The 14,034-nt window shown below is 38.3% G+C and overlaps 1 protein-coding gene across 1 annotated transcript in view; it reads right to left on the bottom strand.

The window, feature by feature from the left end:
• LOC148691287 (uncharacterized) overlaps positions 1-14,034 on the bottom strand; it is a 124,175-nt gene that overhangs the window by 92,813 nt on the left and 17,328 nt on the right. The window lies entirely within an intron of this gene.

Below are 14,034 nucleotides of genomic sequence, written 5' to 3' on the forward strand. Positions count from 1 at the left end.
ATATTGGCAACCATATGAGGAGTTCTATTCAACACCTATGCAGCCACCACAACCTCCCCCACAACAATTCCAATCAAGTTCAAGTACGTCCATGGATAATGATAAAAATTTTCAATTACTAACCTCTTTGACGCAGGACGAACAAAATCAAGACAAGAAGTTGGGTAAATTGGAGGAGCAAATTGGGCAGATTATGGAGTTCATGAAACAAATTCAAGAGCAAAGTGAACTCTCCAACTCAACTATTGAAAACTCGAAGGAAGATTTTGAAATCCATAATGCTATCACTTTGGGAAGTGCTATGGAGGTTGGAGTTGACCTAAAAATGTCCAAACATAGCCTAGAAGTGGATGAGGAGCTGCTAATTGAGGAGGAGGAAGAAGACATGCACACGGCAAGGGTAGAACAACCCTTGCCGCAGCCCCCTATGTCCTCTAAATCACCCACCACAAGTAAGGACGTCTCAATTCCATGTGATTCTGATGTTATTCCACCCAATGTCCCTTTTCCTAGCAGGTTTTTGATTCCCAACCAAGAAGAGAGTAAAAAGGACATCGTGGAAGCCTTCCCAAAGGTGCAAAATGCTATTCCAATTCTTGGTGCAACACAGCAAGTTTTAGATGGTGTTGAATTCTTCAAAGGACTTTGTACACCAAGACGAACGATTCAAGAGAAGGTAGTGGCTGGAGAAGATGTAGAAGGCATCAAAGAGGACATATTTGAAACCACAAAACCCAAAGAAGTTGAATTTGATGACATTGGACAAGTCATAACCATCACATGCAATCTGGCCAAGTCCAATATCCCTGAAACTTTCAAAGGAGTGGTGTTTGTCATTGAGTTCTTGTCGGACAAAACAAGTAAGTCATCTTCTTCAAATTCCATTACATTTTATACTAACTTGCTGATTTTGATGAATCAGGCACCTACACTAGAATTCAAACCAATGCCGGTTCACTTCAAGTATCACCTTCCATTCAAGGATCAATTCCATGCCGTGGGACCTAGGGAAGTTTGAAGGGAAGCATCGTCCGGCTGCAAGACGTTAAAGCAAGCGCTACTTGGGAGGCAACCCATGCAATCAACAAAGGAAGAACTTGGGAATCGCTCCACATCAGATTTGCGTCCCTAACCCCTTTCCTTTGTTGCTTACTTTATGTTATGTGTAATGTGTTTAATTGTGCTTAAAACATTGAGGACAATGTTTAGTTTAAGTGTGGGGGGGTAACATTCTGTTTTGAGATATTTTTGCATGAAATTCGTAGGGTATTACCACCTAACATATCTAAACTTGTTTCCCACTGTTTTTAAGTGTTTTTAAGCTATTTTAGAGTGTTTTAGAGTGTGTTGACTTAAAAATCCGAAAATTTGAAAAAAAATTGAAAAAAGTGTTTTGAAAAAGCCAAAAAGAGTTGTTTTTGTGTGTTTGTTTGTGTCTTAGGGTACCTTCCAACACAATGATGAGGATTTGGTTTTTAATGCATGACTGTTAAAGAGAGTTACAAACAATGATGGACGCTTGATTTGCTCTTTGGTTTATGCTTGGTTGTAGTTATAGTTTACGAATTCACATGTAATCATAAAGGATAAAATCAGTTTTGTAACATGCTTGAAGGAAGGAACTCAAACAAACGCTACATCCCTGAGAGATTTGAGCCTAAACGTTTATTTGGAGAGTTATTAATCTGTGCATTCTTGTTTTCTCAAGTCGTTGCATGATCTCATTATTCTTTGCTTGGTTGCTACTTAGAATGCGTTTCATCACTATAGTTCCAAATACTAGAACTCATACCCGTTTCATTCAAAGCATGAAATTGATTAGCATAACAAATAACAAGATGAAGTTGTGTAGTGGTCACCACCATAGCCAAACAGCCGAATCCACCCTTGTCACTTGTATTGTAAGTTTAAACCCCTTTGAGCCTTATTTAGCCTATTTTCTTGTTAACCACATCATCCTTACCTAGCCTAGAATAGGACTTTCCAGACCTTTGTTCTTAAAGTATAGTGGAGCATAACTTAGAAGGAATTCCTATTGAGTGACATTTGTGCAGAAAACAAGTGTGGGGGAAGGGATTTTGTGAGTGTGGGTGTGCCAAAGTCTTAAAAGGGGCACAAGAAAAAGAAAGAAAAAAAAAAAGAAAAAAATTTTGTGAAAAAGAAGAAAAAGAAGAAGAAAAGGAAGAAAAGGAATGAAAATAAGTGAGAATGAACTCACAAGTGAGATTGTTGAAGAAAGGGTCCAAAAAGTTGAATATGGCCCTAATTTTTGTGTGACTTCCTCCTTGGGTGATCAAAGTTGACTTCCGCGTTCTAAAGGGTATTCTAAGTGCCTAATTCAATACCTTGCTCACTATTGCTTTAAGAATGTTTGTTATCCTTTACCTTTCGTTGTTAGCCAATACCCTAGCCTTGTTACAACCCTTTGACTTCTATCTTGATTGTTATGTGTTTCAATATGTGGAGTTTAAAGTGGGTTTGATCATATGGTATCCCTGGTTCTCGCATCTAAGTGGTAGCATTCCATTCATGAGATCATATACATACATGTTAATAATTCCAGAGAATGCTTTTCTTGTTCTAACATATGTGAGTGTTCGTCTACATGTTTACATCAATCTTCTCACATATACCTGATGCGAGATTTATACGCACACAAATTAAACCCTCTTTTTGTCAATTGTAGTATAAGTATAAGTAGGGATCGTTCTGGACCGGGGATTAGGAGGGATTGTTAATCACTTGGATTTGACTCAAAAACATAAAAACAAAGTTAAAAACGTTCACAAAGACTAAAAGGACTCAAAACAAGTTCAAAAGACTCAAAACTGCCTAAAAACACTAACTAGGCAGTTTCTGACCTTAACCCCAATGTTGGACGAATTTAGGATTATGGCTTGATTCAAACGTAAAATAACAATATAAAACACTATACTAGACTCAAATAATGCAAAACTAAACTTTAAAACACTAAAACAAACCAAAAGACTCAAACATCACCCAAAACACTCAAAACAGCCTTAAAATCACTTTCTGGGCAGTTTTGAGCACTTTGGTGAATTTGGACGAATTTTGGGAAATAAATTGAATCAAAACACTTTAAAACATAAACTAAACAAAGTCTAAACACTAAAGAACAAGAAAGTAAAGGGGGGGTTAGGTTTTGACGAATTTAAACTAAAAGAACAGATTGTAAGTAAAAGCAAAATGTAAATGTGAATGTGTGATAGAATTGAATGGAATGAAGGCTAGCTAAGGGGTTCATCTCCATACATGTTATACTTGCATAATAAAATGATTTCCAATTGCATTTCAATAAACTATGATACTCAACACCCCAAGTTAACCGTGATGCACTAATTAACCTTCAAATCTTCCTAACGTTATTGAATTGGATGATGCATGCGACAATTCAAAACATTCCCCACAAGTCCTCAACATGAATGCATAGAAGAGGTACAAGCAAGAATCATTACGCTCTATGAAAATTATAAGTGTTGACGAGGCATTCGTTACTATGATTGCATGAAACTTATGCCAAGAATTTGTTTAACGCGATTGTTTATAAGCAACCTCCACTACTTGTGAATATAAGTTCGTAACTATTAGGTGAAACTCACTTATATTCTAGAGTCATATTCATGCATGAAAATTAAGCGCGCATTCTCAATAAACATACATAAATAAGTTATCAATCAAACGGTTAAACAAATTGAATCCACAACTTATGAAACGCAATTAGAAGTAATCAAATCAAAATGCAAGCATAAACATATATTTCGAATTCCCCCCTAGCCAAGGGGGGTTTAGTTGAATTTAAACATTGGAATCAAAGAAACACCTAAACATTCCAACAACTCAAACTTGAATTGTATGAACGTTTAGGCACTCTTCTCTTCCATTCCTCATACGTACAAAACAAAGAGTATTGAAATTAAACATTGAAATCAAAGAAACACCTAAACATTCCAACAACTCAAACTTGAATTGTATGAACGTTTAGGCACTCTTCTCTTCCTCTTTGTTGTAGCACAAGGTCTAAGGATAGTTTGATGGTGTGAATGGTTTGGGGAGTGGTTGGAGTGGCTGCAATGGAGGAGAAAAGAGTTTTGGTGGCTGCAATGAGGGTGTGGAGAGGTTTTGACGAATTTCTGGAATATGGAAGAGTGTATGAATGAAATGTGTATGCAATGGATGCTTATTTATAGGTGAAATGGGGGGAACATGACAGCTAGGAGGGAATGTGGCTGCATGTTTGAATGATTAAAGGATGCATGTGGGTTGGAATTGCATGTGCAATGAATATGTGGCTGCATGTGCAAGGGGACAATCTGAAAATGCATGTGAAAGCATGTGTTGGCTGCAATGATGAAATGGATGGGAGTGCATGTGGCTTAATTAATTAAAGGGAGTGCATGTGCAATGTTTTAAAGGATGGAATGCATGTGAATATGATGGAAATCTGATGGGAGATGGAATGGGATGTTTTGCATGTGAATTAAAGAGTAAATGCATGTGAATTAAATAGTGAATGCATGTGCAATGACAGATAGGTTGAATATGCATGTGGAATGGCTGATTTATTTGAAGATGCATGTGCAATGAAGTGGAATGACAGCTAGGTTATGATGATGAATGCATGTGGCTGATTTAATTGAATAGGAAAGCATGTGGATTTAATGGTTTAAAGGGTGAATGCATGTGGATGCATGTGTTGATGAATGGGATTAGGAAAGGTTTAAATGTCCTAAAACTAAAGGGAACAAGGTTCCAACACTTTGGTCTTCAATTAGGTCTTCAATTTCGTCCAACACTTTGGCTCCAAGCATAAGCTATCCATCCTTAGTCCAAAAGTGCTCCAAAAGTCTCCAAAATGCATCTTTTTGCTCCTTTAGCCCTTTGGACCTACAAACACACGAAAATAGCTTAAAGTACTAAAATAACTAAAGAAACATAACGTAAATGCACGAGAACAAGCCATTTAAGTCGCATGAATATGCTCCTATCAAATACCCCCACACTTATCTTTTGCTAGTCCTCGAGCAAAACAAAACAAAAGAAACCAAAAACAAAACAAAACGAACAAAACACAACCTATACCTTCCAACAATCGTCTCAGGGATTTCCAATGCACATGACAAGTTAAAAATCATTATTCCCACAGATTTTAGCCATCTTTACACTTAAGTACATTTTTAATCATAGTCACCACATACTAGTTCACAATTAAGCATTTAAAACCATGTTTTGAATGTAGTAACATGCCTTAGAGAATTCCCTCAATTCCTTACTAGATGTACTCTCGTTTTTCACACAGATTTTCTAACTTCACACCCTACACTAGTTATATGTGAGAAGATTGATGTAAACATGAAAACGAACACTCACATATATGTATCATAAAGAGAGCAATTTCTAGAGTTAATAAGCATGTTTAGGTATGATCTCATGAATGGAATGCTACTACTTAGAAGCGAGAACCAGTGACACCATAAGCTTATACCAAGTTCAAACTCCACAAATTGAAACACATAACAATCAAGATAGAAGTCAAAGGGTTGTAACGAGGCTAGGCTATTGGTTAACAATGAAAGGTGAAGGATAAGCAAACATTCTTAAAGCAATAGTGAGCAAAGTATTGAATTAGGTACTTAGAATTCCCTTTAGAACGCAGAAGTCAACTTTGAACACCCAAGGGGAAGTCACAAAACTTAGGGCCATATTCAACTTTTTGGGCCCTTTCTTCAACAATCACACTTGTGAGTCCATTCTCACTTATTTTCACTCTTTTTCTTTCTTTTCTTCTTCTTTTTCTCACATTTTTTTTTTTCTTTTTTCCGTGCCTCCTTTAAGACTTAGGCACATACATACACACAAAAATCCCTTCCCCCACACTTATTTTCTGCAACATATTAATCAAAAGGAATTCATTATAGTCATGCTTACTATGCTTCAAGAACAAGGGTACGGATGGTCCTAATCTAGGCTAGGTGAGGATGATATGGGTTAACAAAGAACATGGGCTAAACAAGGCTCAACGGGGTTAAAACTTACAACATATACGAAATATGGGAAGTAAGGCTATTTGGCTATGGTGGCAACTACCCAACTTCATCTTGATATATGTTATGCAATTCAATGTCATGCTTTGAATGAAACGGATATAAGTTCTAGCATTTAGTTCTATCATGATACAATTGCATTCTAAGTAGCAACCAAGCAAGGATAATGAGATCATGCAACAACTTTAGAAAACAAAGAATCACAGAAAATAACTCTCCAAAGAAAGTAATGGCTCGAGTCTCACAGGGATGTAGCGTTATTATGAGTTTCTTCCTTCAAGCATGTTACAAAAACGAATTTTTCTTTTATGATTGCATGTGAAGTCATACATTATAACCATAACCAAGCATATACCAAGAGTAAATCAAACTTTCATCCATGTTTATAACTCTCTTTAACAGTCATGCAATTACAAACCAAATCCTTATCATTGTGTTGGAAGGTACCCTAAGACACAAACACACAAAAACGACTCAAAACACTCTTTTTAGGCTTTTCGAAACATGTTTTTCAAATTTTTATGTGATTTTCGGAGTTATAAAACAAAACATACTAAAACACTCTAAAACAACTTAAAAACACCTTAAAACAGCAAGGAACAACATTTGAAGTTATGGGTGATAAAATCCCACGAATTTGCATCAAAACACTTTAGTTACCCCCCCCACACTTAAATCAAACATTGTCCTCAATGTTTTAAGCATAGATTCACACAAAACATAAGTAAACACACAAAAAGCAACTAAACATATTAAACATGGCATAATGTAATTAACAAAGAGAAGAGTTTAGGGACGCAAATCTGGTTATGGAGTGTAAATTCCCTCTTCTCCTTGGTGATTGCATTGAGGCTTTGATCTTTGTGATTCCACAGGCTTACTCTTGAACTGGTTTCTGCCCATCGTTGATTTTCCTTTGTGCTACTTCTTGAACTGGGCAGCAGGATGGTTCTTTTGGTTTCCTCCTGTTATCTGTTTCTTTGTTCAATCTTTGCAGGAGTGGTCCCTTCTCTGGAAGTGTAACAACCGTTGAAGATGACTACTCGAGAGCAACGCTAGGTAAGCAATCAGGAATAGATTCCAGGCCGTTGGCTCCAGATCGGAAGACTGACTCCAAGTGCCGGCTGATTGCTTCTTTTACTTTGCCATGCAAGTAAGAACAAGGACAAAGAAAAAGACAGGGAAAGAGCATGATATGAGATACTTTTGCTTTTGACCTTGATGATATGAGATACCTTTGCTTTGAAGAAGCGGTGAATGAATCAGCACATGCTTCAATCCGCCGTTTCCTCCTGGGTCATATGTACTCCAGGCATCTGGTATCATCTTTGGGGAAGAAGAAAGAATTGAGTATTTTGAAAGGCTTTGCTGGGAGTGCGCCCTCAGAGGTGAAGGAGAGTTGGGCATTTTCTTCAGGTTTGCCCTGCCATAAAAGACGAAGGTCGACATATATAGAGATAATATCAAGTGGTGGTACTTTTTACCCTTGTCGACAAACGTTTTGATCCCGCAAATCCGGCTCTTTGAAATAGTGGCGCCTCTTCGATCTTTGAATACGGCTCTTCGATTTCTGAGCAGGCGCCCCTTCGATTTCTGAACGACGCCCCTTCGCTTTCTGAACGACACGTGGTAGTGCAGATGCGGCTCCTTTTGACAAAGCTTCACGCGTCTTCTGAAAAGCAGAGAAAGCGTCGCCGAACTTTGCGCTTGTCGGCTAAAGATGTGTAGATGCGATGATGGCCTCCACGTGTTTTCAGCTTTGTCAGAAATCTTTTGACAAAGTTGAACGCGTTTTCTGAAAAGCCGAGGGAGCGTCGCCTAAATTACGCCGGAAAATCCGGCTCTTTGAATCGGTGGACGCGTCGTCTTGGCTTTTTATAGAGCTATCAATCACCCCAACACACACACTCTGAAGATTTCCCATTCCTGAAACTCGACTCCGGCCCTTTGTGAAATTTTAACTCCATCCACCCCTTCTCTTTGAACACTTTTGAAAAAAATGGCAAACTCATCGAACCTTAGCTTAGATTTGAGTCTCAGCAGCGATCCGGTTGCGCCCCGTCAAGGTAATGTATGGCGCCCTTCTTTTTTATCTTCTAACGGTCCTCTTTCAGGTGAAGACTCTGTGATGCAGGACGCCACAACAGCTACAATAGTAGCTAAAAACCTCCTCACTCCGAAAGATAGTAGGCTGCTGTCAGGACGGTCCGATGAGTTGGCCGTTCAAGAGTCCCTCGCACTTAGTGTTCAGTGTGCGAGTTCTGTGTCCAACATGGGCCAACGCCTGCTTGCCCGCTCCCGTCAGGTGGAATCATTGATGGCAGAGGTGGAAAGTCTCAAGCAGGAGGTCCAGCAGCTGAAGTATGAGAATAGAAGTTTGCACGTGCTTGCAAACAACTATTCGACGGGCATGAAGAGGAAGCTTGATGAGCTGCAAGAGTCTGAAGGTCGGATTCAAAGCGACCGTCAGAGGTTTTCAGGTTATCTTCAGAGGCACCTTTTTCCTGGGTCATCCAGCGTTTGGCCAAGTATTGAGGCCTGGAATGCTCTAGCTCCAATGCCTCCCGCTCTGATGCCTTCCGTTCCTATGTCTTCTGCTCCGATGCCTTCCGTTCCGATGCCTTCTGTTCCTACACCTTCCGCTTCAAGAGTAAAGCCACGTAGTGGGGCCTCAAGCAAACAACCTCTGTGAAGGCTACATCTGCTTTATTTTATTTATTTTTCTTTTTTTTTTTCTCTTTTTTTTTTTTTTTTTTTTTTTTTTTTTTTTTCTGAATCAATCGGCATGGAATTTATCTTTGAATGGGCGGTGATACTTGAAATGATCCGGTAATGGTTTAAATTCAAGATTGGATGCCTGAATCATTAACAACATGTTAGTATAAAAGAAAATTGAAATTGGAGGAGGTGGCTTACTTATGTGCTCCGACATGAACTCAATGACAAACACCACTCCTTTGAAAGTTTCAAGGATATTGGACTTGGCCAGATTGCATGTGATGGTTTCAAGAACGTCCTCTTTGATGAATTCATGACATTCTCTACTTTTCACCTTTGGAAGGGCTTCCGAGGTGTCTTTTTCACTTTCTTCTTCCTTGGAATTCATGAACCTGCAAGGAATAGGAATATTAGTTGGAACGGGGTTAGAACTAATTGGAACAACCTTACTTGAATTAGATGGCGTAGGAGCAATAGGTGCCTCCGGCAAAGGTGTTTCCACTCTTGCCGTGGGTTGGGTGTATTCCTCTTCCTTGTGATTTGATTTTGATGGTTGAGGGTCCGTTCCAACCTCCTCGTCACTGCTCAATATGATTTCCTTGGCAAGTTCAAATTCTCCCTTCGGATTTGCAATGGTTGAACTAGGGAGTTCGCCTTGGTCTTGAAACTGTCCTACGAACTCCGCGATCTGCCCTATTTGCTCTTCCAAGTGGTCCAACCTTTTGTCTTGATTTTGGCCCTCCTTGACTTGATTTTGTGATCCCTGCACCAAACAAATTAATTCATTAAGCTTTTGATTATAATTTATTGACGAACTTGAGTTTGGTTGGGCATATTGAATATGAGGTGGCTGCCAATATCCTTCTTGTTGAACATGTTGAGGTTCCCACCACATAGAGTTTGAATGATCACTCCAATCTGAACTGTAAGTATTGGAAAACACGTTATTCCTTGATTGAAGATCAAATATATCAACACTTTGCATTTGAGACCTTTCCATGAGCTGTGACAAAAGAGAAGCATTATCAAGTGCCATGTTGTTCTTCTCTAGTATTTGAAACAAACAAAACAAAAATCAAAAACTAAAACTAAAACTAAAACTAAAATACATAACAGAAACAAACAATCCAAGAGATTAGCAAATTTGCTAATCCCCGGCAACGGCGCCAAAATTTGATGCGAGATTTATACGCACACAAATTAAACCCTCTTTTTGTCAATTGTAGTATAAGTATAAGTAGGGATCGTTCTGGACCGGGGATTAGGAGGGATTGTTAATCACTTGGATTTGACTCAAAAACATAAAAACAAAGTTAAAAACGTTCACAAAGACTAAAAGGACTCAAAACAAGTTCAAAAGACTCAAAACTGCCTAAAAACACTAACTAGGCAGTTTCTGACCTTAACCCCAATGTTGGACGAATTTAGGATTATGGCTTGATTCAAACGTAAAATAACAATATAAAACACTATACTAGACTCAAATAATGCAAAACTAAACTTTAAAACACTAAAACAAACCAAAAGACTCAAACATCACCCAAAACACTCAAAACAGCCTTAAAATCACTTTCTGGGCAGTTTTGAGCACTTTGGTGAATTTGGACGAATTTTGGGAAATAAATTGAATCAAAACACTTTAAAACATAAACTAAACAAAGTCTAAACACTAAAGAACAAGAAAGTAAAGGGGGGGTTAGGTTTTGACGAATTTAAACTAAAAGAACAGATTGTAAGTAAAAGCAAAATGTAAATGTGAATGTGTGATAGAATTGAATGGAATGAAGGCTAGCTAAGGGGTTCATCTCCATACATGTTATACTTGCATAATAAAATGATTTCCAATTGCATTTCAATAAACTATGATACTCAACACCCCAAGTTAACCGTGATGCACTAATTAACCTTCAAATCTTCCTAACGTTATTGAATTGGATGATGCATGCGACAATTCAAAACATTCCCCACAAGTCCTCAACATGAATGCATAGAAGAGGTACAAGCAAGAATCATTACGCTCTATGAAAATTATAAGTGTTGACGAGGCATTCGTTACTATGATTGCATGAAACTTATGCCAAGAATTTGTTTAACGCGATTGTTTATAAGCAACCTCCACTACTTGTGAATATAAGTTCGTAACTATTAGGTGAAACTCACTTATATTCTAGAGTCATATTCATGCATGAAAATTAAGCGCGCATTCTCAATAAACATACATAAATAAGTTATCAATCAAACGGTTAAACAAATTGAATCCACAACTTATGAAACGCAATTAGAAGTAATCAAATCAAAATGCAAGCATAAACATATATTTCGAATTCCCCCCTAGCCAAGGGGGGTTTAGTTGAATTTAAACATTGGAATCAAAGAAACACCTAAACATTCCAACAACTCAAACTTGAATTGTATGAACGTTTAGGCACTCTTCTCTTCCATTCCTCATACGTACAAAACAAAGAGTATTGAAATTAAACATTGAAATCAAAGAAACACCTAAACATTCCAACAACTCAAACTTGAATTGTATGAACGTTTAGGCACTCTTCTCTTCCTCTTTGTTGTAGCACAAGGTCTAAGGATAGTTTGATGGTGTGAATGGTTTGGGGAGTGGTTGGAGTGGCTGCAATGGAGGAGAAAAGAGTTTTGGTGGCTGCAATGAGGGTGTGGAGAGGTTTTGACGAATTTCTGGAATATGGAAGAGTGTATGAATGAAATGTGTATGCAATGGATGCTTATTTATAGGTGAAATGGGGGGAACATGACAGCTAGGAGGGAATGTGGCTGCATGTTTGAATGATTAAAGGATGCATGTGGGTTGGAATTGCATGTGCAATGAATATGTGGCTGCATGTGCAAGGGGACAATCTGAAAATGCATGTGAAAGCATGTGTTGGCTGCAATGATGAAATGGATGGGAGTGCATGTGGCTTAATTAATTAAAGGGAGTGCATGTGCAATGTTTTAAAGGATGGAATGCATGTGAATATGATGGAAATCTGATGGGAGATGGAATGGGATGTTTTGCATGTGAATTAAAGAGTAAATGCATGTGAATTAAATAGTGAATGCATGTGCAATGACAGATAGGTTGAATATGCATGTGGAATGGCTGATTTATTTGAAGATGCATGTGCAATGAAGTGGAATGACAGCTAGGTTATGATGATGAATGCATGTGGCTGATTTAATTGAATAGGAAAGCATGTGGATTTAATGGTTTAAAGGGTGAATGCATGTGGATGCATGTGTTGATGAATGGGATTAGGAAAGGTTTAAATGTCCTAAAACTAAAGGGAACAAGGTTCCAACACTTTGGTCTTCAATTAGGTCTTCAATTTCGTCCAACACTTTGGCTCCAAGCATAAGCTATCCATCCTTAGTCCAAAAGTGCTCCAAAAGTCTCCAAAATGCATCTTTTTGCTCCTTTAGCCCTTTGGACCTACAAACACACGAAAATAGCTTAAAGTACTAAAATAACTAAAGAAACATAACGTAAATGCACGAGAACAAGCCATTTAAGTCGCATGAATATGCTCCTATCAATACCTAGTGTAGGGAGTGTAGTCAGAAAATCTGAGTGAAAACAGAGAGTATATCCGGTGAGGAATTGAGGAAATTCTCTAAGGCATGTTACTACATTCAAAATGTTGTTTTAATTGATTAAATGCGAGCTAGTGAATTGTGACTATGATTAAGTATGCTCGAGGGTAAGGATTGCTTAAATCTATGTGAGTGGTGATCTTTGACATGTCATGTTTCATTGGAAATCCCTGAGACGAACGTTGGAAGGTTTAGATTATATGTTTTGGTTCTTTTGTTTATTTGTTTTGCTCGAGGACTAGCAAAAGATAAGTGTGGGGGAATTTGATAGGAGCATATTTAGGGGACTTAATTACCTTATTCTTGTGCATTTGTGCTATTATTTCTTAGTTAATGTCGTATTACAACTCAATTTCGTGTGTTTGTAGGTCCTATGGGTCAAAGTATCAAGAAAGTGCATTTTGGTGCATTTTGGAGCTATTTTGGACACTATGGGGATAGCTTGCATACGGGCTAACATGGATGGACGAATTTGAACTTCAAGAGGCTAGATATGTGATAAGAAGAGGAAGGAACTAAGCTAAGGACAAAGTGGATAAGGAAGGAGCTAAAAAGAGGAAACCTTATCCAAAACATTATCTAAACATTATCCAACCTTATCCAACATTATCCAATTATCCAAAACATTATCCAAACCTTATCTCATCTTATCTTATCCAAACCTTATCATGTCTTAATCCTAATTGCATGGGGACCTAAATGGATAATTCTAGAACCTATTTCTAGAAGCATCCTATTCTAGAAGGCCCAAATCTGCCACAAAACCTATTCTTTCTATAAGCCCTAGAAAAGTGGCGCCCCAATCCATTCTAGAAGGCTTTGGCTTGCCTTGCAAGCCAAGCAACCATCTCCCCTAAGTTAGCCGCACCTCCCTAGGCCCAACCCCTTTGGGATTCTGATTTCCAAGGCCTAATCCTTGTGGATTTGGGTATACAATTCGTTTTATAAAACTATGTGGGCCAAAAACCTCTTCCTAGGTGGATTTGACAACCCATGGCCGAATTCTAGGGCCCTAATCCACCAAATCTGCTAAGTAAACCCTAATCTAATAAACCCTAGGACTATATAAACATATTTTCAGCCACAAATTCGTACCACCCCTTATGCTAGACAGAAAACCCTTGTGCCGCACCTCCATTCTCCATTCTTGACCTCCATAGACCTTCCTACACATCCATACATCTCTGCCGCACCCTTCCCCACCATAATCAACCATCCTCCATCCCTCCAAACAAGAAAACACCACCCAAAACCACCAATTCCATCACCCAAACTTTGTGCCGCAGCAAGGAGGAGGAAGAGGAGCCAATCTGTGCATCGAATTCATCTTGGAATTGCTGAGCATTTAGGTGTATTCTTTCTTATGATTTCAATGTTTAAATTCAATACTTTTTGTTGTGAAAGCATGAGGAACTAATTCCCCCTTTGGCTAGGGGGGAAATTCGAAGCCATGGTTATATTTGCATGATGATTTGATTACTTTCAGTTGTGATTTCATGAATGATGAATTCAATTTACTTATCTATTTTAATTAAAACTAGTTTATGTATATGAATTGAGAGTGCACGCTTGATTTGCATGCATAAACATGATGCTAGGGTATGAGGGAACTTCACCTAATCGTTGGGAACTCATATCCATGAGTAGT

Source organism: Pyrus communis, chromosome 14, assembly GCF_041283825.1.
Source record: "Pyrus communis isolate YQ-2024b chromosome 14, ASM4128382v1, whole genome shotgun sequence".
Taxonomy (NCBI): Eukaryota; Viridiplantae; Streptophyta; class Magnoliopsida; order Rosales; family Rosaceae; genus Pyrus; species Pyrus communis.